Below are 22528 nucleotides of genomic sequence, written 5' to 3'. Positions count from 1 at the left end.
GAGGATAAAAACAAAGAGAAATCAAGCATAGAAAGGCATGAGTTAAAACAAAGGAAAAGAAGCTGCAAATAAAAATAAGGAAAAGCCGGGATGACGCAAGCAATCGATGAAATGCATAATAGAAATGGTTAACTGCTTAGGTGCATTCACTCCCCAAATGTGCGGTTGCTTATCTGTTAAAACCCTAATCGCTAACAAGTTTATTATTGATGAAATCCCAGTCCAAAAACAAGTTGAACATGGCTAACCAAGAACTTGAAGCCAGCATTGTCGATCCGTCAAAAGAGGTGGAAGAATCAGAGGTTAATCTGAAAGATGAGTTGTATAAGCTGAAGCAGCAGATGGCTGAAATGTACCAAGCATGGGCAAAAGGGCACCCACCGCCAGTTTACCCCGACAACCCAGCTTTTATTCCGCCATTGGCTCAGCCCCAGGAACCTCCCACTGTGAACTCATCTTTGGCCTTTCCCCTCTACCAACAATGCCACGGCACCACTTCCCATACATCACAAGCTCCACCACTCAAACAAGTCATGTACCCTCCTCCACCAGTCACTCCTGTTTTTGTGGCACCCCCACCTGCTGCGTTACATCGACCCTCCAGTGAGCCTCTGTTCTAGACTCACGACAACTAGTATTACCCCCCGGAGCCCACTTTCAAGGTTCCTGAACCATATTCCTACACTCCTCATTTTGACCTCCCTGCGGAAACCAAAAAACCATCTAAAATCCTGAACAGAAGGAGATGTTCAGGAAAGTTAAAAGCCTGAAACAGTCATTCAGGGACATGCAGGGGTTGGGAGGTCAAGTAAGTGTGGTTTACAAAGATCTATGTCTATTTCCAGATGTGCAATTGCCGACAGGGTTTAAGATGCCCAAGTTTGATTTGTATGATGGGAACGGTGATCCAGTGGTGCATTTGAGAGGTTTCTGTAGAAAAATGAGGGGAGATGGCGGGAAAGATGAGTTGCTAATGGCATATTTCAGTCAAAGTCTGAGTGGTTCGGCGCTGGAGTGGTACACTCGGCAGGATCACGGAAGATGGTACACATGGGATGATCTAGCCCAGGCATTTGTTTGCCACTTCCAGTACAATCTCGAGATTATTCCGGATCGTCTGTCTTTGACGAAACTTAAGAAAAAGCACAATGAGAATTTCAGGGAGTATGGTTTTAGGTGGAGAGAACAGGCAGCAAGGATTGACCCTCCAATGAAAGAAAGTGAAATGGTGGATTATTTTCTGCAGGCCTTAGAACCTACTTATTACGGTCATCTGGTATCAGCTATAGGCAAGTCCTTCAATGAAGTGGTAAAGATGGGCTGTATGGTAGAAGAAGGGCTCAAGACAAACAAAATCATGAGTTATTTGGCTATTAAGGCAACCACTCAGGCCATTCTAAGCGGAACTGGGGGAGTAATTGGAAAGAAGAAGAAAGAGGATGTAGCAACGATCGATTCAGGAGCCTGGTTCGGACCCAGGAGTTCACCTCACCACTATCATCAGACTCGTCCCTACCACCAAACCTATCCCCATACCCCGTATAATCCACCCCAGCACTACTACCCACCACCAAACCCCCATTTTTCTGTCTACCATGCCCAACATACAGCAAACCTCCGACCCACGCACAATGGCATGTGCCAGTCCCACAAAATACCTATCCACCCCCAAGAGCCTACCGAAACCCTCCTAGATCAAGTTTCCAGCCCAACCAAGAATTTAACAACGAGAGGTTGCAGAAGAAGAAAACCTTCACTCCATTGGGAGAATTCTATACCAGTTTGTTTCACAGGTTGCGACAATTGGGTATGTTGAATCTGATCGAGCCAAAACTGCCAAATCCTCCCCCGAGGAATCTTGATCACTCTGTGAGTTACGAATATTAGTTTGGTGCTCCGAGGCATGACACAGAGAAATGCTAGCAATTGAAAACAGCTATTCAAGAGCTCATTGATACTAATCGGATTGAGGTCCAAGCTCCGGAGGCGCCCAATATCAACCAGAATCCATTGCTGACCCATCATGAGACAAATCTGATCGAGATAGTGCATATGGGAGGGGAGCCTAAGAAGCCGTCACAGACCATCATGATGATTCAGTCCAGTGAAGTTAGGCCTGTTGAAAAGCCAATAAGTGAGAAATCAGTGATCAAGTTGAGCGGGGCAAATAGTGAACCATCTGCAGTAGCCAAGAAAGGGACCCCAAGTGATGTGGCAGTAAAACAAGAAAGAGCAAAAGTGGTTGTGCCAGGAGTGGTGAACAAGCCTATCGTAATTGTGGAGGGTGACCGCACAGACCCTGTCATTATCAAGCCGGTAACTCAATTACCGATAGTCAACAACAAGGTGGTCCCGTGGAATTATGAACGAGTGAAAGTGACTTACAAGGGGAAAGAGGTTAAAGAAGAAGTTTGTGAGACCCATAGTTTGACTCGATCGGGGAGATGCTTTGCCCCCGAAGAGTTGAGAAAAGCTAAGATCTCTAAAGATAACCCGGTGCTAGTGAAGAAAGCTGTGATCGAGGAAGAAGCAGAGGAATTCTTGAGAAACATGAAAGTGCAGGACTATTCCATTGTGGAGCAGTTGAGGAAGACACCGGCTCAGATTTCACTATTGTCATTATTGATCCATTCAGACGAGAACCGTCGGGCTTTGATGAAAATCCTGAATGAGGCCCATGTTCCTGACAAAATCTCAGTAAACCACTTGGAAAAGATAGCTAAGAATATATTTGAGGTAAATCGAGTCACTTTTTCTGATGATGAGTTGCCCGTAGAGGCACTAAGCACAATAGGGCCCTTTATCTTACGGTTAAGTGCGAAGATTTCTTGGTTACTCGAGTGTTGATCGACAATGGTTCCAGCTCCAACATTTGACCTCTCTCCACCTTAAACAAGTTGAAAGTGGAGGATGAGAGAATTCACAAGAACAGTATCTGTGTTCGGGGATATGATGGCGGAGGCAAACATTCAGTCGGGGACATAGTGCTTGAGCTTACAATAAGGCCAGCTGAACTTACCATGGAGTTCCAGGTGCTCAATGTGGCTGTTTCTTACAATCTGCTGTTAGGTCGACCCTGGATTCATACTGCAAAAGTGGTCCCGTCTACTCTGCATCAAATGGTCAAGTTTGAATAGAATAGACAGGAAATTATTGTGCACGGCGAGGATAATTTGTGTGCCCACAGTGATGCCATTGTTTTGTTCATAGAGTTTGAAGATGGCAAGGGGCCATGGGTTTATCAGGTTTTTGACATGATATCGGTAGAGAAAATTCTAGAAGGGAAGTGCGTTCCAACTCCGAGGGTAGTTGTTGCATCAGTCATGATAGCTGTTGATATGTTGAAAGATGGTTTTGTACCGGGCAAAGGTTTGGGTGCATCTCTTCAAGGTATCACACAGCCGGTGTCCTTCACTAAAAACTTGTATACATTTGGTTTGGGGTTCAAGCCCACATTTGCGGACATAAAAAGAGCCAGAAAGTTGAAATAGAGGGCATGGGCCCTCCCAAAGCCCATCCCACGTCTCTCCAGATCATTTGTCAGGCCCGGCAACAAGAAATGCCCAGCAACAACAGTTCCCAATTCTGTGGTTGGTCCTGATAAGGAGTTGCTTGAAAGGTTTGAGAAATTATTCGACGGGGTGAACATGGTGGAAGCTGGAGAGGGTTCTAGCAAGGCGGATGTGCAATTTGTTGGGCCCAGTGCAAAGATTAACAATTGGAAAGCTACTCCTCTCCCCACGAGGAAGGAGTTTTGTAGTTTGCTTTGATTTTCTTTCAGTTTATCTAGATTATTCCAGGGTTGTAATTCAGATTCTATGTTCCGTCCGTTTGGATATATAAACCTTGTTATCTTTCAATTTCAATGAAATGCAATTTCCCTTTTTCATCATTTCTGATAGTTTTATTTTTGCTTTTCTTTTTCTTTCTTGTACATCTCTTTTTATGCTGATTTCAATGACATGACATGCATGAGGAATCTTCGGCCCAGTCTTAAAAGCCAATCTAATTCTAAAATAGTAATTCAAGAAATAGAGTGTGATGATGAATCAGAATATGATGAGAATAAGGCCTTTGAAGAGATTAGTAAAGAATTAAGACACTTTGAAGAAAGACTCAAGCCTAACCTGAGTGATACAGAAGCAATCAATTTATGGGACCCAGATAATATTAGAGAAACCAAGATAAGTGTCTATCTTGAACAGCAAATGAGGGAAGAGATAATCAAAGTATTGTTTGAGTACAAAGATATTTTCACATGGTCATATGACGACATGCCGGGTTTAAGCACTGACTTGGTGGTTCACAAATTGCCCAATAACCCGGCATTCCCTCCTATCAAGCAGAAGTTGAGGAAGTTTAAAACAGACATGAGTGTAAAAATTAAAGAAGAGGTCACAAAGCAGTTTGAGGCAAAGGTCATTCAGGTCACTCGGTATCCCACTTGGTTAGCCAACGTAGTACTTGTGCCAAAGAAGGATGGCAAGACCAGTTTGTGTGTTGATTATTGTGATCTCAACAAGGCAAGTCTCAAGGACAACTTCCCACTGCCAAATATCCACATTCTGATTGACAATTGCGCCAAGCATGAGCTTGGGTCTTTTGTGGACTGTTATGCGGGCTATCATCAGATCTTAATGGATGAGGAAGATGCGGAGAAGACGGCATTCATCGCGCCATGGGGAACATACCGCTACAAGGTCATGCCTTTCGGCTTGAAAAATGCTGGGGCAATTTACATGAGGGCAATGACAACCATATTCCACGACATGATACACAAGGAGATCGAGGTTTATGTGGATGATGTGATCATAAAGTCTAGAAAGAAGTATGACCATGTCAGGGATTTGAGAAAGTTGTTCCAAAGGCTTCGCAGGTACAATCTTAAGCTCAATCCTGCAAAATGCGCATTCGGTGTGCCATCTAGAAATTGTTGGGATTCATAGTCAGCCGCCAAGGTATTGAATTGGACCCATCAATGATTAAAGCTATCCAATAATTGACACCTCCAAGGAACAAGACTGAAGTGATGAGTCTATTAGGGAGGTTAAATTACATCAGCAGGTTTATTCTCAGCTTACGACAACTTATGAGCCTATCTTCAAACTGTTGAAGAAAGATGTTGCGGTCAAGTGGACAGATGAGTGTCAAGAAGCATTTGATAAGATAAAGGGTATTTGTCAAACCCACATGTGTTGGTGCCACCAGAACCGGGGAGACTTTTGATTCTATATTTGACGGTGTTGGATAATTCGTTTGGTTGCGTGTTAGGTCAGCATGATATCACTGGCAGGAAAGCGCAGGCCATCTATTATCTCAACAAGAAGTTCACAACTTACGAGGTTAAGTACACTCACCTGGAACGGACATGTTGCGCCCTACCTTAGGTGGCACAGAAGCTGAAGCATTATTTGTCATCTTACACTACTTACCTCATCTCTTGTTTGGATCCATTAAAGTATATCTTTCAGAAGCCTATGCCCATAGGGAGGCTCGCAAAGTGGAAGATTTTGCTCACAGAATTTGACATCGTCTATGTGACCCGGACTGCGATGAAAGCCCAGGCATTGGCCTACCACTTGGCTGAGAACCCAGTGGATGAGGAATATGAGCCTTTGAAGACTTACTTCCCTGATGAAGTGGTAATGCACCCTGATGAGTTGGAACAAGTTGGAGAGCCAGGTTGGAAACTTTTCTTTGATGGAGCTGCTAACATGAAAGGCGTTGGGATAGGAGTTGTATTGATTTCTGAAACAGGACATCACTACCCTGTTACGGCTCAGCTTCATTTCTATTGTATTAACAACATGGTTGAATACGAGGCATGCATTTTGGGCTTGAGGTTAGCTGCAGACATGGGTGTCCAGGAAGTTTTGGTCTTGGGGGACTCGGACCTTCTGGTGCACCAGATTCAAGGGGAATGGGAAACATGAGATTTGAAACTCATATCGTACCGGCAATGTTTGCATGATCTTTGTCAACGATTTTGATCAATAAAGTTCAGACATATTCCAAGGATCCATAACGAAGTTGCTGATGCTTTGGCTACCTTGGCATCAATGTTACAACATCTGGATAAGGCTTATGTTGACCCGTTGCATATTTAGGTCCATGATCAGCATGCTTACTGTAATGTGGTAGAAAAAGAACTTGATGGAGAGTCTTGGTTTCATGATATCAAGGAAAATATCAGGATGGGGGTGTATCCGGTACAAGCCATAGGCGATCAAAAGAGAACAATTCGGCGGTTGGTGAGCGGATTTTTCTTCAGCGGAGGGGTTTTGTACAAAAGGACTCCGAATCTTGGATTGTTAAGATGCATAGATGCTACATAGGCCACGGCTATCATGACCGAAGTACATTTTGGAGTCTGTGGGCTGCATATGAGTGGGTACGTTCTGGCAAAGAAGATTCTCCGAGCAGGTTATTATTGGCTCACTATGGAGCGGGATTGTATTAGTTTTGTGCGCAAGTGTCATCAATGCCAAATATACGGAGACTTGATCCATTCTTCGCCATCTGAATTACATACAATGTCCGCACCATGGTCATTTGTTGCTTGGGTTATGGATGTCATTGGACCAATTGAACCAGCAACATCCAATGGGCACAGGTTCATTCTGGTGGCCATTGATTATTTCACCAAGTGGGTTGAAGCTAAAACTTTCAAGTTTGTGACCAAAAAAGCAGTGGTCGATTTTGTGCACTCAAATGTCATTTGCCGGTTCGGGATCCCGAAGGTAATCATCATAGATAATGGTGTTAATATGAACAGTCATTTGATGAAAGAGGTATGTCAACAATTTAAGATTATGCATCACAATTCTACCACATATCGCCCCAAGGCGAATGGAGCAGTCGAGGCAGCCAACAAGAATATAAAGAAGATACTTCGGAAAATGGTGGAGGGTTCTAGACAGTTGCATGAAAAGCTGCCTTTTGCATTGCTGGGTTATCGCACTACTGCTCGTACTTCAGTAGGGGCAACTCCTTATTTGTTGGTATATGGCACTGAGGTGGTGATACTTGTGTAAGTTGAAATCCCATCCCTTCAAATTATCGCTGAGGCCGAAATTGATGACAATGAGTGGGTCAAAACTCACTTGGAACAGTTGAGTTTAATTGATGAGAAGAGATTGGCAACAGTATGTCATGGTTAGTTGTATCAACAGAGAATGGCAAGAGCATATAACAAGAAGGTGCGTCCACAAAAGTTTGAAGTGGGTCAGTTAGTATTGAAGTGTATCCTTCCTCATCAGGCTGAAGCAAAGGCAAGTTCGCCCCAAATTGGCAGGGGTTGTTCATCGTGATGAGTGTTGTCCAATAGTGCTTTGTATTTAACAGACATAGAAGGCAAATGTGTAGAAATGGTCATCAATTCCGATGCGGTCAAGAGATATTATGTATGATTTCTTTGTTTAAATTGTATTTGTTTGTACTTGGCATGTTTGGAAGATGGGAATGACGAAGGCATTTTGTTTTGCTATCTAAACACTTTATCCTTTGTTACCCCTTTTTGAGCCTTATATATTTCCGTTCATTCCCCTCTTTTGGAATCAGTGGCAAAACTCGGAAACAGGAGAGCAAAAGATATGTAAAGAAAAACAATGAATGAAAATGAAAAAGAAAAAAAAAGGTAGAAGAAAAAGAAAGAAGAGGGTAAAAAAGAAGAAATAAGAACAACAACAAAACAACACAAAGAGAAAGAAAGAGGAAAGGAAAGAGAAAAGGAAAGAAAGAGGAAGTAGAGAATCACAACAACAAAGCAATTTCTATGTCATGAACTACGTTCGACCTAATTTCTTTTAAGGATACGTAGACAGCCTCACGGTTCGTTCCCATCAAAACAAAAATCCAAAAGTCTCCAAGCAAAGAAATTGCGCAGAAGTTGTGGTTGTTGCAAGAAATTTGATTTCGAAAGTTGTAATTTTGATTCCATTCGAATTGTTTTGAGCCTTTTGACACCCTTTCTTTCTAACCCTATCCAAAAGCCCACGTTACAGTCCAAAGAAAGACCTTCTGATCAGTCTTCGAGAGATGCCAAGTCAAGCAAGTAGAGGTGATTCATATCAGGGGAAACACTCTGGTCCAAGCAAGAAAGTGAAAAATGAGAGAGTCTTATTGGTGAAAACCCTCACGGGCACCGTAAGGAGAAAGTGAGTTGAGAGATGAAGAAATGAGAGAGGCTTGTTGGTGAAAACCCTTCAAGGCACTGCGGGCTGAACAAGGTCAAGGTTTTGGCGAAGAAGTCAGGTTATGAAAACTCCGGGGCAACAAAGTATGGCAACTGAAAGTTGATTGGTTGGACAGATTGGGCCGATTAATCCGAAAGGCATGTCATGATCATTGGTGCCAGCTGCTCCACTCAGATAAGTCTCTTTTCTTTTTCCCGTTAGTCTTCCAGTTTTGGATTTTCTTATCCTTAACTTTGAAAGTCATTGCATTTCATTTCTTTTGGGTTTATTTCTCTAAGATGTTCCCAATGTCAGTTCTGTTTAAGCAAATAAGAAGGAATTTCAAAACTTACTCCCAACTTCCAAAGTTGCACACGACACAGGGAGGCCAAAGCATTGTTAGAGATAGTATGATGTGAAATGAGGTATAAAAGGTCAGAGGAAGTTCCATCGTTGAAATGGTTTGGTAATTTCGTAGGAAATGCAAAAGTTCAAACAGATGGGGCAGAGATGTAACACAACGGTTTGCGTATAGAACACTCAGTTCATCCAATATCATGGGGTTTGAAAGTTAGTCGGGAAATCAAGCGATTCTTGGCCAGTTTAGAAGAAGTCAGTCAAAACAAAGCACGACAGTGGGGAGGTGTTTTTCAGCAAGAATGCCACGAACTAACCACCACATTTTAAACTGACAAGATTTTTCTTTGATTGAAACAGGGGCAGGAAATTTTTTTTTTGTTTCGGAGAAACCCTCCATAAGGAAAGGCAGGCACCAAACAGGTTTGACCATAAATTTTCATGACCCTCCTGGAAAATGGGACCTAGTTTAAAAATCAAAACAATCATAAGTAGCAAAATCTAGCATAAATGTATCCCAAGGAATATAAGTTGATTTCAAAGTGTGCATGTTTAAGATAGGATTCAATTAGGAGTTTTCAGGACCCTCCTGAATAATGGGACTTAGATTTAAGACTTCCATTAGATAACAAGATTTAGCGTAAGCTCTGTTGTAGGGTAGTGCAATTCAGCCGTAAAAATTGCCACTTTTAAGATAATACTTGATTTTTGATTTTCAGGACCCTCCTGGGTAATGGGGTGAAGTTTTAAGATCGGCTTAGATAACAAGATGTAGCGAAAGTAATACCTTTAGGAGATATAATTTAGATTTAAAACTGTCGTGTAACTAGGAGCTGTAAGGACCTTCCTGGATAACGGGATCTAGCTTTCAAATTCTTAGTAATATTTGGTAATATGATTCAGTGTAACACTCACATATGTGCCCAGCTAAATAAACTGGGGCAGAAATTTTCTTTGTTTTGTCTATTTTTGTTGAAATCAGGTACCCACTTGGAGAATAAGGAGAAGTAAATCAAATTCAGCAATCAGGCACCCACCTGGAGAGCACGGGAATACACTTCAAGTTCAGCAATCAGGCGCCCACCTGGAGAGCACAGGAATACAATTCAAGTTCAGCAGTCAGGCGCCCACCTGGAGAGCATGGGAATACAATTCAAGTTCAGCAATCAGGCGCCCACCTGGAGAGCACGGAAATACAATTCAAGTTCGGCAGTCAGGCGCCCGCCTGGAGAGCACGTGAATACAAATCAAGTTCAGCAGTCAGGCGCCCACCTGGAGAGCATGGGATATAATTCAAGTTCAATAGTAGGCATCCACTTGGAGAAAGGGAAAGCATCTCAGAATACGGGTCAAGTTCAGCAATCAAGAGCCCGCCTAGAGAAAAGGGAAAGCATCTCAGATTACAATTCAAGTCGGCAACAAAGGAACTTCACCGGGAGAATACAAGTCAACAAGGCAACAAGAATCACAAGATCAAGTTTGAAGATACAGATAGGATTTTTGTAATACATAGATCATATTTTAGTCTAGCTTTTTTTATTTTGTCATGGTGTAATAAGGAGTTCAGTAAGCAGTAGCAGCAGCGGCAGCAACAGTGAAATCAAAGCTTCATGGTAGTCCCAGCTACCGAAACTTCCCGAACTACACTGACCTGATTTTTTTATAGCCAAGGATATGTAGGCAACCTCGGAAGCAGGGTGCAGTCAAATCTTTCAAAAATGCTTCCCACGGAGTATTCAAACGGGCAAAAATCGCTCATATCCGCTCACTTTGTCTTTGCACGAAAACTCTTCGTGTTTCCGAGCAAAGAGGGGCAGCTGTGAGCACGTGATTTTTTCCCTATGTGAATTACTCCCATAAATTCATGAAAAATAAATTTTCCCATTATTTGGAATTTCGTAGATTTTTGTAGCATTTTTTGTTAATTGTTTGCATTTGTCTGCGCATGTTAATTTTGCTTAATTAATGAAAAATACAAAAAAATATGTTGCATTTGTATTTAGGATTTAATTCTATATTTTAGGATTAATTAGCAAATTAGTTGTTTTATGAAAAGGGAAAAATCACAAAAATGGTTTATGTTGCATTATTCAATTTTTAGATTTGAATTTGGTTAGTTTTCCTTTAATTTGGTATTTAATTAGTTGTAATAATTATTAGGGTTAATTAATTTAATTTTTTAGGATAATTTGGGTTAAAAATTAAGTTGGGTTTTGTTTTATTTTATTTAAAAAAAAGGAATTGAAAAGGTTTTTGAAAAGGGAAAAGAGGGAAATCCAATTTTGGGCTGTTTTTACTTAATTCCCTCGAGCCCAAGTCAGTTACCCAAAACCCGCCCCAGTCCAAGCTCAAACTCGCGCTTAACCCGGTCCTTCCCCCCCCCAACAGTCCAAACGACACCGTTTTAATTATTTTGATGTGGACCGTTGATCTCAGTTGATCAGACGGTCCAGAACTGACTCGATTTTGGTATTTAAATGTCGGAAAGAACGCCCCCCCCCCTCTCTCATCGTCTCTCAATTCACCCCTCTCAGAGACCACCACCAAACCCTAGCGTCGCCCTGATTTTCACCATTCTCAACTGGCGGCGCCACCTCAGTTCACCACCAAAATTACACCCTATGATCCCCATCCTCGCCTCTTTCTATATATCTGTTCAGCTACCCTTGAATCTGCCCAGAGCCGTTCAAATCTTAAATCTAAAGGCGGAACCCCTAAAAATCTCCAAAGATGCAAATCAGCCAGTGGATGAAGATTTGAGTTCGAATTGGACTTTAGTCGTATGTTTTCATTGAGAACACACGATTAAGGTTTATTTCGATCCAAAATTGGATTCAAAGGTTTGTTCAGGGATTCCTTTTGTTCGTCTGGTACAGACAGGTATTAACTATATTTCCTTCTCTTCATTTTCATTTCCCTATCCTCTTCTATTTTTTCTTCGTTTCCTATGTTTCCTCAAAGTCGTTTCTGCATATGTTTCTTTAATCCATGCTTCATCATTAATTAGTACTTTTCTTTAGGTTTGTTGGGGTTCATTTGTTCAGTCTATTTGATTTTCACTCAGTCTTAGGCCATAGAGGGCATTTGGTTCAGAAATTCGTTTGAGCCCGAATATTTTTCTTTTACTATTACTTGTTCTGCTTTTAGCTCCTTTTGCTGGATTTCTGAATTAGAATTGGGTCCAAAGGGGGGGGATTGAGTCGGGATTGACAGGCCCAGGGTTTGGGTTTGATGCTTGGGTCAACTTGACCCGGGTTGGTTTTTGAGGGTAAATAACTCAGGGATAAAGGGTAGTTTAGGGTTTGTAGATAAGTAATTTCTGAATAACTGACTAGGGAAGCTTCCAGGAAGCTGGGGTGGGGATTAATCTGAAATTCTGATATTTACACTAAGGATTTCTAAGTAAGAACCAAAATTCAAAAAGGGTCTAAATGCAAAATTTTAACTCTTTGAGGCTGCCCTAAGGCCTTGCCTATAAAGTCATATTTCCTTCTAACTCAAGGGAGATTTTTTTTTTGGAGGGGAAGAAGAAATTAGAGATAGAAAATCCAAAAAAATTGAAAAACAGCTAGAAGTACAGAAATTTTACTGTTCCATCGAAAAATAATTACAGTTCTCGAAGGTTATTTTCGATTTCTGAAGGCCATTCTGATTGTGGGTTTGAAAGCGATTTGCATTTGAAGCTATGGTTTGATTTTGTTGCTGTTGGTTTATTCCTGCTATTCCCTCTTCGTTTCAAGCTAACATTTGGTCTTTTGCTGATTATTCAGGTACTTCTTAGACCTATGAATGTATGATATGTGAGTTTGAGGCCTTGAAATCCATTGGAAGCTCAAGATGCTTATGAGTTTTGATATTAAATAGTATTTGTGTTTTCTGAAGAATGTTGTATTGATTTAGTACGTTTGTGTTTTACCATTTTCAAGTATGTCATTAAGGATCATATGAGGTCATGTGTATTATTACGTTTAGACAGATTTGTAAAACAAGTACTTGTTGTTGCATTTAGTTTACGAAAATGATCCATGCTTAGTATGAATATACTTATTCACGTGGTTAAGCTCTATTATTTTCAATCTTTAACTTATCATTTTAGTTCTTAACGGTCAAAGTGTGTTCGACTGAAAAAGGCAATTGCCCATTCCTGAAAGTGAAGTTTTATGATTATTGTTCTGACTGGTGCAAATTTATTGATATTTAATGTAATTGGATATATGTATTGGTATACGAATGAGGTTTGGCTTGATTAGATATGAAAATGTTTTTGTTGTAAGCCAGAATCAGAAGTGTATGAGTTCACCGTAGTATGAGTCTAAGATCAAACCAAGTGTGCTCTTCATGTTTGCTCATCATGTCACTTCATAGAATTCCATTTATTGTTCATGTGGTTTAAGCCAAGATTTAAATAAATTTGGAGGCTCACGGTTGTTTTGCAAAGTTGGTTAACGAATTGATGTCAGGAATAATGAACCAATGATTGATTTGGGAGTATTTGATTAAGTTATTTATCTATTGTTCCATGTTAAAACAATTATAAATCTGGAAGTCAAATGGGAGTTTGTGCATATGCCTTGGACTCAGATCCAAATAGGTCTTGCGTTATTTCGGTTTATTGCAAATGAATGATCAATTCGATGTCGTATGGTACCGTCAAACGGGTTCGATCGTAGGCCTCAATCCCTTTCATTGGGCTGGCCTCAGGCCAAATTTCTATGGCCCAATTCACGTGTTTATGCAGTCAGCATTTAGTGGCTTTGAAATTCTAGCATTGGGCGTTTGGGCCATGTGAACAGGACATCAATGCTTTTTGGGCTCGTTTTGGGAGCCCAGTAGCTTGTTCGTTTGTTGCTGGATTTTTTTCATAGCAGATTAAACCCCAAAAGAATGTGTTGGAAGCTTAAGTTGGTTAACGTGTGCCAAATGGTTAAAATTTAGAATTCTTTGATTAATCTAATTTCTTGTTTTCACGTAGTATCGACTGATTGGACGTTAATTGATTATGCACAAGTGTTTGTTCTAAGAATTGGGCTTAGTATTGGCCCAGTTGTGGAAGGATCAACGTCAGACTCGGCAGCGTGCTACACGTCCTTAGACGTTCTTTTACACTAACAGATTGGGTTCATTGTGAGCCCAAGCTTGAATGCATCTGCGTAAGGGCCCTCACTTAATTAAGTTTAACTCTTTAGAAATCGAGGTGTGCCATTAGTGAATTTTCAATGGTCCTCGCAAACTTGAAAGTGCGTAGTTGCTTTAGGCGCACAATTTAGATTAATTTCCTTAAACTCGGGTGTGCATTTCATGTGACGTGGTTCAAGGCGTGTTTTAAATAATGTTGAATCTTCCTATTAATTAATTAAAGAGGTTATAAAGTTAAAATTGAACCATAGGTTAAAACATGTATTAAAATCAGATAATAAACCGATTATAACAGTTGAGCGACCGTGCTAGAACCACGGAACTCGGGAATGCCTAATACTTTTTCCCGGGTTAACAGAATTCCTTACCCAGATTTCTATGTTCGCAAACTGATATATAGAGTCAATATTTTCCTCGGTTAGGGATTTGAACTGGTGACTTGGGATACCATAAAATTATCCGAAGTGGCGACTCTGAATTTTTGATAAATAATCCTGTTTCAATTGTCACTTTAATTGGAAAAAACTCCCTTATATATACCCTTTCGAGGGGTGTAGGTTAAAAGGAGGTGTGACAGTTCCCACGTGGCCTCCTCCGGTGATTGCCCTTTCCAATGGACGAGGAACATAGCGATGGCTTTTTTCCCTTGTTTTCACCTGGCCTGGTAATCTATGATAGCCCCAATCTCCCGATCATGCGAGGCAGTGATAGTCATTGGTGCCTGACTTGATTGGATCCTACTCGGATCATCCTTATCTTCATGATATGGCTTAAGAATGCTGGCATGGAAGACAGGGTAGATCTTAAGATACGATGGCATGTCAAGCTTGTATGAGATCTTGCCTACCTTGGCGATGATCTTAAATGGCCCCTCATACTTGTGAATCAGATTTCGATGCATGCCCCATAGTGCCTTGAACTATCTTGGGTTAAACTTTACCATGACCATGTCCCCAACTCTATAGTATGTGGGACGCTACTTACAGTTCGCAAACTTTTTCATCTTCTTAGTTGCCTTAGCAGTGTCGAGCTGCTCCTCCCATCCTTTGGCTATATGATAAGCCCCCAAACTCTTTCCCTCGAACACGTATGGTAAGGAATGTGGAGTTTGTGGTTGTTGGCCTGTGGCTAGCTCAAATGGTGTCTGTCCCGTGAACTCACTCCGCTGCAAGTTATAAGAGAATTGGGCGATGTCTATAAGCCTTGCCCAATCTTTCTGATGCATGCTTACATAATGCCTCAAGAAGCATTCTAGTAAGGCATTGACTAATTCCATTTGTCCATCCGTCTGTGGGTGGAAACTAGTAGAAAAGTGCAGCTTTGTACCAAGTATGTCAAACAACTCTCTCCAAAAGTTTCCAGTAAAGTGGGGGTCTCGATCACTGATTATATGCTTTGGTAAGCCCCAATACTTCGCCACGTTCTTAAAGAATAGCTTGGCGGCTTCCTTGACTGCGCAACCTGGTGAGGCGGGCATGAAGGTAGCATATTTGGAAAATCTATCCACGACCACCATAGTAGTACCATAACTGTCGGACCTTGGTAGGCAAGTGATAAAGTCCATAGTCACGCTCTCCAATGGACGCTCTGCAACTAGTAGTGGCTTCCAAAGCCCTCCGGGTTATTGTTGCTCAACCTTGTCCTGCTGACATACAAGACAAGTCTGCACATAATATTCTATATCATCTCGCATGCGTGGCCAATAGTAGACTGACTCAACCAAGACCCTGGTGCGACGTTGGCCTGGATGACCAGCCCACATTGTATCATGACTCTCCCTTATGATCTGCCGTCTAATGTCTCCAAAAATAGGCACGTAGACCCGCCGACCCGTGGTAAGCAATATGTCGTCTTCTACCCAAAAATGTCTCATCTTGCCCTGGTTGGCTAACTCGATAAGTTGTTTGGCTGCTAGATCATGTTGCATGCCTTCTTTTATAGCCTCCCAAATATCCCATATCGCTGAAGTGATTGCAGCAAGCTCGGCTTTCCGGCTCAAGGCATCAGCTACAACGTTAACTTTGCCCGGCTTATACTCCACCGCATAATCAAACTCGGCCAAGAAATCCTTCCACCTAGCCTGCTTTGGTGTGAGCTTCTTCTGTGTCTGAAAGTAGCTAGTAGCCACATTATCAGTCTTGACCATGAACCTCGACCCGAGCAGATAATGTCTCTATGTACGAAGGCAATGCACAATGGCAGTCATTTCCTTCTCTTGTACCGTGTAACGCCGCTCCGTCTCATTTAACTTGCGGCTCTCAAATGCTATGGGATGCTTATCCTACATCAGTACACCCCCAATGTCAAAGTCTGAGGCATCTGTGTGCACCTCAAAAGTCTTGGCAAAGTCAGGTAATGCCAAGACTGGCTCCTCTATTACAGTTGCCTTAAGGCCTTCAAACGCCTTTTGACAATGCTCCGTCCAAACCCATGGCTTGTTCTTCTTTAGCAACTCAGTCAATGGTGCGGCCTTTGCTGAGTATCCACTGATGAACCGACGATAGTAGTTAACAAGGCCAAGGCAGGATCTCAATTCAGTTACCTTTATGGGTGCCTCCCACTCCTAGATAGCATGTACCTTAGCCTCGTCCATGCGTAGCTCGCCATTGCTAATGACATGGCCCAAGAAGTGCACCTTTGATTGCGCAAACTCGCACTTCTCTCTCTTGATGTATAGCTCGTTCTCCTGCAAGACTTGGAAAACCTTCCTTAAGTGCTTCATGTGTTCCTCCAATGTGTTGTTGTAGATGACTATGTCATCTAGGTAGACTACCACGAACTGATCAAGGTAGGGATGAAAAATCTTGTTCATAAGGGTGAAAAATGTGGTCGGTGCATTGGTTAAGCCGAAGCGTATCACCAACCACTCAAAGGCTCCATATCTCATCACACATGTCGTGTTTGTCTCATCCCCTTCCGCAATGTGAACCTGGTAGTAGCCCTTTTGAAGATCCACCTTGGTAAAGTACTTGGCTTGCCCAAGTCTATAAAACAAGTCAGAAATTAGCAGGATCAGGTACTTATTCTTCACGGTGACCTTATTAAGTGCTCGGTAGTCTATGCACAAACGCAATGATCCATTCTTCTTCTTCTGGAACAATAATGGTGCACCAAAAGGTGCCTTTGATGGGCGAATCTGATCAGCATCTAACAGCTCCTTCAATTGTTTCATGAGCTCCTCTAGCTCGGGAGGTGCCATACAATATGGGGCAAATGCGGGTGGCTTAGCCCCTGGTTCCAACTCAATCTTGTGATCCACCTCTCGCCTGGGCGGCAAGTGCTTAGGCAACTCCTCGGGCATGACATCTTTGTTTTCCTTAAGCAACTTCTTTATGCAAGGCGGCACTGTCTCTTGAAAATTTTTGTCTTCCTCTAGACTTGCAATGGTTGCCACGAACGTTGGCTCCCCCTTCTTTATCCCCTTGACAACCTACATAGCTAAGAGTTGTGCTTGGATCTGTCCGTGTGGCATAGTCATTATAGGTACCATGCAAGCTCCTTCTCGCTCCATAGCCAAGAGATGTTGGAGGTAGGGATTGATTAAAAGTATGACAATGTCTAAAGAACTCTTGCCCCAGTATGATGTCAAAGATATCCATAGCGGTTACGGTAAAGTTTGTCATACCTTTCCAAGTTCCCAATTTGACACCAACTCCATTAGCTACCCCACGAGCATTCTGTATCTCGGCATTCACGGTCTTGACGCGAGAGTTGGTTGAAGCAAGCTTCAATTCTAGTCTCTTTATGGCAGCCTCAGTCACGAAATTATGAGTTGCTCCAGTATCCACCATTGCACGAGCGGGCTTGTTGTTGATAGTGAGGTCCACGTACTGATTGTCATTCTCAGTAGGTTGGATAGCTTGCTTCGTGGCAACACCACATAATCCGATCATACCCAACTGTGCGGTTCCCGGACTCTCTCCTTATGGCTGCTCCTTCCGCTCACGTACCATGGCACTGAGGCTCTTGAGGTGAGGACAATTCCTGAAGCCATGTGGCCTTCCGCATATATAACATCCCTTCTTCTCGACCTGCGCCTTCTTCTCGGCATAGCCCTAATGACCACTCGACTTTTTGAAATCTTGAGTCTTGGAGTATTGTTGTTGTATCTCCTTGATTTTGCCACGGTCTCCCCCTTATTAGAGAAGAATCTATCCTCCCTTATTATATATTTTAGCATAGCAATTGCTATCACTAATAGAAAAATTAAAAAAGAAAACAAAAAAGATGTATGTATTGCTTCCAAACAATTAAGATATAAAATAAATTATAAAATATTGGATAACTAATTTTATTGAAAGTCGGCACAATTGACATTTGTTTAGCCAATGTCTAAGTCGATTCATAGTTAAATATTATCCTGATGGTAGTTATGAAAGTTAAGTTTTGATCCAACAACTCGGTAATTATGATTATGGGTTCAAGCCTAGGCTTTTTAGTCTTATTTCTAGTAACAAACATGTTTTTGTTTTTTCTGTTATTTTTGTTGTGAACTCAAATTTCAAAAAACTCTTTCTCATTATTTAGAACAATTTGCCTCACTCGTTGAGCCTCCCGTTTGAATTGGAACATTTATGTGTTGATTAGCTTTCCTAATTAAATAATCAATCAATTCAAATTTAACTTTCTTTCATTCAGATTCAAAAGAATCTTCTTTACTATCTTTCTATTTAAATTTAAATAAATATCCTGTCTTTCAATTTAAATTAAATACTATAACAAATATTGTCATAATTTTCCAAGTGGCTTTATATTAGCTTGTCACTTGGCTTAACCATAATGCACGCTTGCTATATTGCCATGTGACTTTTTATTAGCTTATCACGTTACTTAATGTCCTTACTCGTTGCTCTACTTTTAATATAATATAATGAATATAGTTTTCAATACCCTAAAATTTAATTTAACATTATTCTTTTGTTTCGTAGCTCCAATTATTTTGTTTAAATTTATCAATAATATTATTTTTCCTATTTAATTATTTTATTAAACAAATTTAAAGTGTAGGCCCCTTCAGATTACTTCTATTCTCCTCTATATACATTACTTTCTATCATATAATATTTTAATTATTTTTCATATTCGTGATGTATCTATAATATAAACATTATCGTATTATTTTTCTAATTCTTTTGAAAATATGCCAAAGTTTAAACGAAGAAGTTCTTTTATTATTTTCCATAAATCTACATGTTTAGTAATTATTATTTAGTATTATGTGTAATAAGCAATTAATTTTTTCTTTTGTTTTCATATAGAGTTTTGACTTTAATTTTTTATAACTTAACTACATGACAATTTTAATTACATCTTTATATTATTAATTTGTTGCTTGGTGTTATTTCATTGTAAATGTTTTAAATTTTAGGTTTATAAATTATGTTTTCAACTGCGTGATATAATCCATATAATATATTTTTTCTCGTAATAATTTAAGAAGTTTTCTTATATTAAATTTAAATGTCTAATCCTTCTATATATCTACAATTATATAATTTGTTTACAAAAAAAAATTCTCTATTTTTTGTTCATTGTTTATTGTTACTGTGTTACCCGTTGCTTAATATGGTTACATTATTACTTAACTTTTTATTAGTCTGGCACCTACTTTATATCTCTATCTGCTACTTCTATTATAATATACTATAATGAATATGGTTTTTCTTTCTATTAAAATAATATTTTTATTTATTTTTAATCTTTCACCATATAATATTTAAATTTATCAATAATATTTTTGAGTATTAATTTATTTATTTGCTTTTTTCATTTAAATTAATTCAAAGTATGAAATTCTCTCACACTATCTTTATCCTCCTCTTTCTAAATTATTTCCCCTAGTAAGTATGAGATTTTATTTAATTTTTTATTTAGTATTTTATTCAATAATAGACAAAACTAAAGTGCATATGATCAAACTATATAGTACTTCACCAAAATATTACGGTATTTTCATTATTAAACTTCTAGTAATTATTATTTTTGTTGAAGCTTTTAGCCTTTAAAACAATTATTTTTATTGTATACTTGTTTAAAATTCAGAAAACTTAGTCTAAAACAGATACTTTGGATTATCCATTATGAAATAAATAAATTATTAAATATATCCACATTCTGAACTTTAGGTTAAACCCTTAAAATATATTCTTCAACTCATTAAAAAGTATTGAATTTTTAAAATAAATTAAAATTGCACATTAGATTACGGTAGGATATATTCTTCTCACTCGATATTAGAAGGAATCCAAATACTATTGATATCAAAAATTTTACTTTCCAGATATAAAATTTCAGTTAGAAAATATTAGTACGGTGATTGAACTTTATTTTTTTTAAAGAATTCTTTTTTCAATTTAATTTCAATAAATAAAATTCATATATAGTTCTTAAGTGATATTTCCTTATTTGACAATTTCCACAAACTCTTTAAGATTGCCAAGTGGCTTTATAGTAGATTGCCACTTGGCTTAACCACAATGCAAACTTTCTTGCTTTAATATATATATATATATATATATATATATATAGATAGATAGATGTAGATGTAGATATTATCTCTCTTTTTATGAGAAAAAAATCGCCAATAAATAAAATGCATTTGGTTTACCATAAATTCAGTTTATTTATAGCAAATAATTTATGTAATGTATAGTTAACAGTATATTATCAATGAATATTACTTAAGTTTTAGCTAATTAAGAAAGTTCAAGACTAAAAAAAATAAAAACTAAAATTAAAATAAATGTTGCATAGATTCTTAAAACTACTAATTACACAAATAAAATAAATTAAATTATTGTAAGTTGTATATTGAGAAACTGGAAATTTTTATGAGAAAAAATATTTACTTCTGACAAAAGATCATTATGAAGACCTCCTCCTCTTACCTTGCAACATAAATGTTAAAAATTTTATTCCGTTAATTTAAGTATTATTCGGATAGTTAAAGCATGCTTTTATGAGATACATTTAATTGAGTAACTGCACTATTAAATTATAGATAATGACACACTTTAAAGAATAACATTCACCAAACATTCACATGAACATTTAAATTTTAATAAGAAAATCTTTCAATAACACACTTAATAAAATAAGAACCGTAAATGTGTGTAAATCATAACATTAGAATAATGAGTATTATTTGCAAGTTGATTATGAACTTCATTAAATTTTCAATCATCGATAGTATAACCCGAAAATAAAAAATACTTTATTTCATAAAGTTAACAATTCATTGTCTATTGATTTTTAAGCTACTGAAAACTTACCCTATTCATAGTGTTAAAAATTTTGATCGGTAATAACATATTATTACATGTGATTTCTTAATTAATTAGATTGCATTATATGTTAACTTAATCAATGTCATAGATTAATGCCTAGTGAATTGAACATTTGAATTTTTTGGCACAACCTTCATAACAGAAATAAATCTTTTACGATGATGGTGGTAGAATTATCTTCGTTCCTCAAGAAATGTCATGACGCAACACTTTTTCTTTTTTGGGTCATTCTTCTTTTGATCTCATTTTTATTTGCTTTGGTTTCTTTCTTTTTCTTTTGAACACCAAAAATAAATAAACCTTTAGTATTATGAAAACATGGAAATAAATTGAGAATTTTGAAAAAGAACATTAGAGTAAACATGTTATAAATATACAAAACCTATTTGAAGAAAATTTAAGGAGTTTTAGAAGAGAAACAACTTCAGAAAAGGAAAAACAATTCAAAAAATTCATTGAAGAAAAGAAATAGAGGCAAAAGGAATTAAGAACATATAGAAAAATATATTTATAAGAATGATAAATTTATATATAAAAGGAAAAGAAAAACACATTAGAATCTCACTTCGATATCGGAGAAAATCACAATTCAAAGTTACTGCAATTGTAGAGTATAAATATATACAACAAAAAACATATATCAAAATCTCTATGTATTATTTGAAAGAAAATTACTACTTCAACTTATACAATATAAACCTAAAGATGACAAAATCAAAGGCCATTAATGAGAATTGTAAAACACGCTTTACTTCAATTTTCACCTCATCATTTGGTACTTCCTCCTAAACATTCTTCTTAAGATTCACACCTACATGGAATATCTTCGCGCATTTACTTTAAACAAAAAACAAAGAATATAAATCATATCATACTTTAGTATAATTTTTCTTTTTCACGACAACCTTTGACATAGAATAGCTCAAACAATAACTTTATATTTTGCTTAAAATGGTTTGAGCTATCTCATATGAGATGGCACTTTGAAAATAGAAGACCACCTGGTGTTATGTGTCACCCTTCAGATGGAGAAGCTTGGAAGCACTTTGATAGGACATATTCAGATTTTGCTAGTGAACCAAGGAACATTTGGTTAGGTCTGTGTGCGGATGGCTTCACACCTTTTTCTGTATCTGCGACACCGTATTCATGTTGGCCTGTCTTTCTTACACCTTATAATCTACCACCTGAGTTGTGCATGACTAGTCCATATATATTCTTAAATTGTATATCCCCTGTCTATGTAATCCGAAAAGTTTGATAGATGTATATTTGCAACCTTTAATTGATGAGCTGACACAATTGTGGTACGATGGTGTTGAAACATATGACATATCAACCAAGCAGAATTTCAATTTGCGTGCTAATTTAATGTGGACAATTAACGATTTTCCTGCGTGAATGTTGTCTGGGTGGATGAGTGTTTGGAAGCTAGCTTGTCCTTACTGCATGAAAAATAGTAAAGCGTTCACTTTGAAACATGGCCGAAAGCAATCATGATTTGATTGTCATCGTCAATTCTTGCCTCCTGATCATGAGTTTAGAAGGATGAAAAATGCATTCAAAAAGAATAAA

This window comes from Nicotiana sylvestris, chromosome 9 (genome assembly GCF_000393655.2).
Source record: "Nicotiana sylvestris chromosome 9, ASM39365v2, whole genome shotgun sequence".
In the NCBI taxonomy this organism is placed as follows: domain Eukaryota; kingdom Viridiplantae; phylum Streptophyta; class Magnoliopsida; order Solanales; family Solanaceae; genus Nicotiana; species Nicotiana sylvestris.
Note: the sequence above shows the minus strand (reverse complement) of the source record.